Genomic DNA, 6,000 nt, shown 5'->3' with positions numbered 1-6,000 from the left:
ATAATTTAATAGCTTTTGGGGCATAATTCCAAATTGCTTTCCTGTACTATTTGTATTTGTGGGACATGTACAGACATTGTGGAACGATGTCACATAATCTCTCAGGTCTTAAAATGAGGCTTTGGATGAACTGATATTCTTTGATTCTAATTTTTTGCTTTGCATATCCCGTCATTTTAATGGGTATTTTTTGGACATATCAAAGTCTTTATGCAAATTGTTAAATTTTTTAATCTTTTTGTTATTATTTATATTGAATGTAGTTAGTGGCATTTTTGTGCTTTGAGATTTCTTGAGCTGAAAGATTTCTAGGTACATTTTTGTCCTATCCTTTTCATAGTAAACCAATTAACATTTATTAAGTACCTATTAAATGCCAGGCACTATGCTAAGTGCTTTAGAAATATTATTTTTTATGATCCTTGAATCAACCTTGGGAAGTATGTGCTACTAACCCCATTTTACAGTTGAGAAAATTGACAAAAGGGTAAATGACTTGCCCAGAGTCATATGACAACTAAGCTGCTAAAGTGGAATTTGAACTCAGAGTCTGGAGGCAAATTGTGAAAGGCTTCAGAAATGAAACAGAAGAGCTTATATCTCATTTTAGAGCCAATAGAAAGCCATCGGTCCTGTTTTCAAGGTTTTTAGACCCTTATGAGATTCTCCAAAACACTATTATTTAACATCATATACTCTTTAGTGCAGCATAAAATAATTATAAAGCTGAAAACTGGTGTTCTCTGGCTCTTGAATTTGGATGAGTCTTTGACTACTTAATTATAAATATACCAAATAAATCAATATTAAATACCTTTTTTCCATCACCCTTTCTCCATCCCCCATACTTTCATCCTGACTGTATGATAGAACAACTGTATGAAAATTCTCATAACTTTTGGGAATTGAAATTAGACCAAGTTGTTAGTGATATTGTCAAATAATAAATAAATTGGTCAAATATATGAGATTCTGAGTCTTGCTGCTTGGCACTATGGATTTTAATATGGTTTAGAATTTTGTATTACATTGCTGCTTGACTGCTGGCCTTTCTTAATTGGCACTTTAGTTTTGAGTTATTCAGGTAGCAGAGTTCAAGAACTAGTAGCTCCTATCTCTAAAAGAAAGCAGAATGTAAACTGGTTGATTCTAGCTTATTACTTTCCTTAGATAACATAGACTATGAAGCGATTGGGTATATGAATGCTTGTCACCCAGCAATTCAGTTGGTTATAGTTTTTTAATGTCAATATATCAGTTTGTTAGGGATCTTTGATTTTTGTCATTGTGGGAATTTTCTTCACCATCACAGACTATAACTCATCTATAATTTAATAGAACAAACTTTAGAGTTGTTTTACACAGGCATGAGTTTAATAACTCATGTATAAGATTGAATTGGCACCATCACTCATAGTTGTAAGAATTTTTAACTTATTCAAACTCTGCATGGAGAGGGATAGTAATATTACTTAACATTATAATTATAAATCATTCAAAAAATTCTATAAAGTGGAAAACGACTTTTATGTACAAAAATATTTACAGTAGTTATCTTAGTACTTTGTATATTATAGAATTGGAAACTATTGGGGTACCCATCAGTTGGGCAGTGGCTGAACAAATTCTAGTATATGAATGTAATGGAGTACTCTTGTGTCATAAGAAATGTTGCAAGGGATGGTTTCAGAGAACTTTGACAGTATTTGTCATGCGTAGTGGTGTGAATAGAATCGGGAGAACAATTTATGCAGTAAAACAACATTGTAATGAAAAACAACTTTGAAAGATTTGATACTGATAATACAATGACTGATTATGATTCCAGAGTACCAGTGAAGCTTACTAAACACCTCCTGACTGAGAGGTGATATACTTAAGATGCAGAAAGAGTCATCTGTTTTTAGACATGGCCATTATGGGGATTTGTTTTGCTTGGTTATACGTATTGCAAGGATTCTCTTCACCCCACCCTTCTTTTCTCTTTCTCCTACTCACTTGGCTGGGAAGGATGTGGGAGGGAGAGAAAATACTTGATAATTGAAAAATAAAAGTTCAAAAGTCATGTATTTGTCTAAATCTTAGTAATGGATTGCACATCCCGCTTTTTAAATTTGGAACATACTTTGGATATCAGTTAGCTTAACTGTAAAATGAAGGAGATAGAGCTAGAAAGGATATTAGAGATGGTAGCATAAATTAGAGTTTAATTATGTTATTTCTTTAAAAAACATCCTTAATATGATAATTTTCCTTTTTCAGAAAGATCCAGACTACCTGAAGCTATGGTTGGAGAGTTTTGTTTCTAGTTATGAGCAATTCTTAGATGTGGACTTTGAAAAACTGCCTACTCGGTATGTAGAAACATACTGGTCTTCATGAGGAATCTAACTGGGTATCAGAATCCTATCTTTAGAAATAACTCCCTTATTTTAAAAATAATGTTTTCAACTCTGCTTAATTAAAGATTATTTTAGTTAGTAGCAATATGTCAACAGTTGATAAATATATAACAGCAGATGTTGTATAATCTTGTTAAATTAAACATTGCAAATACCACAACCAAAAGGAGAGGAGCAAAACTCTATAAACTCTGAATGGGAGTCAGGTAATCTCAAGACATGACAGAAACTCTGGCACTTTAGTTCAAGGAGCAGAGGATTGAGCATACTTGGAATTTGATGAAAAAATGCTACAAAATTCTGAAATGATGATGCAAGATGTTTTCCATTATACCTAGTAATGGTCAACTGAAGTCTGTTGGGAGATTCCCAACCCCCCCCACCGCTGCCATTTCATAATTGAAATAATAGCATGTAGCATTCTTTTATAGCCAGCTTTGCTAGAATGTATCTTTTGGGTAAAATGAAGATTATCTGCAAATAGAAAAGGGCTTAAGTAGGTATAAATAAAGGGAATTACTCATGCTTTATTAATAAGAATAGAATATTTGGGATGTTGTTACTTAATGACTGCTTTTGGTAATATTTAGGAAAATACCACTTGAGAAGTTGTACATGTTTTTATATTTTATTTTGTCTGTGTTTACTCTTTTTATATATTAGATTGAAAATACTCATAATTTTGATGTTAGTTGAATTTTTCTATCATATCTCATTAGCTTTATAGTAGATTCATAAAAATGAGAAGTCTTACCACATAAAAAGTGGGATAGAAATTAAAGAATACCAAGCAGCAATGCAAAATAGTGCCAAACTAGAAAAAATATCGTTATTATACACATATGTACTTTTAACTTTTTTTATAGTATTCATAAAACTTTTTGGATAGTCTGATTTGATAGAGTCCTTACATTACATAGTTGGATTTAGATTTTACATGTTCTTCCTCCTCTTGGAAACAAATGTCTTGTTACTTACAGTGGAAGATCCTTGATAGAAATTAATTATATCATATTTACACACACATACATTATGAGAGTAATGGTATAGTTCCTCAGATTTTTTTTAATGTTTTTTCCCACTCAATAGTATTTTTATTTTTTCCAATTACATGTAAAGATAGTTTTTTAACAGTCACTTTTATAAGATTTTGAGTTTCAAATTTTTTTCTCCCTCCCCTTCCTCCTCCCCAAGATGGCATGCAGTCTGATGTAGCCTATACATGTACAATCATATTAAACATATTTCCACATTAGTCATGTTGTGAAAGAAGAATCAGAATAAAAGAGAAAAACCATGAGAAAGAATAAACAGCAAAAAAAGAGAAAATAGTATGCCTCAATCTGCCTTAGATTCCATAGCTCTTTCTCTGGATGTGGAAAGCATTTTCCATCATGAGTCTTTTGGAATTGTCTTAGATCATTGTATTGCTGAGAAGAGCTAAGTCTATCAAAGTTGGTCTTTGAACAATTTTGCTGTTACTGTGTTCAAAGTTCTTTTCGTTCTTTTCACTTCACTTAGCATCAGTTCACATAAGCCCAGGTTTTTCTGAAATCCAGTGCCTCAAATTTTTATGGAGATAGTTAATAATCACCCATTTAGATGTAAGAAAAATAATACTTAATATCTCTGGTGTTAATGTGATCAAAGATCCTCCCTGCCCATTAATCTCATTAACAGGTCTCAGGTGGAGCTAGTTAAGGGAAGCTTGATTAGGAGAGGCTTGTTCATAGGAAGGCCCATATCTTTTGTTAATTAGGTCTAGAGGGTTGTGAAACCCTCAGGCTCTAAAAAGGATACACACACACACACTCACACACACTCACACACTCACACTTACTCTGAGGGTAGCTGTTAAGCTCTTTCTCAGAACTGATGATGTGACAGCCAAGGAACAAAGATTGTCCAGGGGTTGGAATTACTCAGAAGTTTCAAGCTGCAGAGCAGTCAAAAAGGATGAGGACTGAGAAAAGGTCTTCTGTTACCAGTTAAGAGATTGTTGGTAACATTGGTGAAAGCAATTTCATTAGAGGGATGGGATAACAAGGAGCAAGAAATTGAATGTAGACTGTGCTTCCTAGAAGAGGATCAATAAAGGGGAGGAGAAGTGATGGAAAATAGCTTGAGGGGAAGGCTGGGTTTTGTTTAACACTGGGGAAACCTTAACACATTTTTAAATGGTGGGGTGTGATTGTGGAGGAACAAATAGAAAGGTAGAGGCTGAAGAGGAAAAAAAGAGGGGAAGACTGATGAGGCAGAATCCTAGAAGGGGGTAATGAGAGTAAGGACAGAAATAGAAGAATGAATTCCAGCAAGAAGCACTTTTGTTCTGGGGCAAAAGCATTGGAGATGAGACTGAAAGATCTTAGGGGTTTTTGAGATGCAGAGGAGAGAAGTTGAGGGAGCCTCTATGTCATCAATGAAGTAGGAGGCAGTGGTAACATACATTTGGTGTGTTTTTGAAAACAGCTGTTTTGTATATGGAGCAATCCAGAAATCATTTCATAGTGGGGAAATTTAGATGCCCAACTTTGTTTATTTTGTGAGGTTTAATGATTTGGCACTAGGATATTGTAAGGCTTTCATATATTTTTAAAAATTAGACCTGTGATTTTATCGATTTAGGGAATTCCTTCAATGCGCATCTGCACCGGCTCTGCAACTGATGGGCTTAGGTGCTGTCCTGGAGTACTCAGAAGCTCAGTGACCTTCCTGGGACCACGCAGCCATTACCTGTCACAGGCAGGACTTGAACCCAGGTTTTCTTGACTGAACACAGCTTTCTATCCATTACATCACATTGCCTTTCATAGTGTATCCTTAATTCAGACATTCCAGAGGTCATTATGAGTTAGTGGTAGGTAATCTACCATAATTAATAGTAACCTGCACTTGGTCTATATTCTGAAGTGCTACTATATTCCAAGTAAAATAGCAATTTAAATATGTTTTATGGTTTTAAACCTATGTTTTGTTTTAAATAAAACAAAAATAAAAGCTTATTTGTTATACCAGAAGCAAGTGAGACACTCCACAGAGTATAAGTTTTAAATGGAGAATTTATTAGCCGGCGGCCATTGGGGAATCATCCCAAATCAATGGCCTCGTATTGAAGTGAAAGTGTAGTTTATATAGAGAATACAGGGTACAGTGGTTAATTATCTCTTGAAACATTATTTTACAGATTCAGCACGCCTGTACCTTTTATGACCATGATCAAAAGAACCTCCTCAATAGATTGTAGATAGCTGTCAACCGAAAGTACAACCCAGGATCCCTGTCTCCAACTTGCCATAACTCCCACAGGAAAAGATCAAGATAAGGCAGAGGTCATATAATTCAAGATAATATCTAAGGCCGAGGCTTTCATCCTTTATGGCCATAGACAGACCAAGGGATGCTCCAGCTTAGTCTGTTGACACAGAATAGAGACATCTCTGAACCCATTCAATTAGATAAAGGAAGACCGTTTTGCATCAGGCTTTTCCTGGTAATTAGCTTACATTCCTTGGAAAAGTCACGGAGCCCAGGGACATTTGCTAGAATTCAAAAGGTCTGAGTCCACTCTTTAGTATGCAAGACTGGGGTTTGTAGTTAG

General features: G+C 34.7%; 1 protein-coding gene across 2 annotated transcripts in view; it reads left to right on the top strand.

The window, feature by feature from the left end:
* The first annotated feature begins 2,277 nt into the window (after positions 1 to 2,277).
* NBEAL1 (neurobeachin like 1) overlaps positions 2,278 to 6,000 on the top strand; it is a 145,382-nt gene continuing 141,659 nt past the window's right edge. For both annotated transcript variants that reach the window (XM_036754372.1, XM_036754371.1), the window contains exon 1: positions 2,278 to 2,354. The gene's annotated coding sequence lies outside the window, so the exon portion shown is untranslated. The remainder of the gene's footprint in view (positions 2,355 to 6,000) is intronic.

Source organism: Trichosurus vulpecula, chromosome 4, assembly GCF_011100635.1.
Source record: "Trichosurus vulpecula isolate mTriVul1 chromosome 4, mTriVul1.pri, whole genome shotgun sequence".
Taxonomy (NCBI): Eukaryota; Metazoa; Chordata; class Mammalia; order Diprotodontia; family Phalangeridae; genus Trichosurus; species Trichosurus vulpecula.
This window is presented reverse-complemented; position numbering and strand designations above follow the sequence as displayed.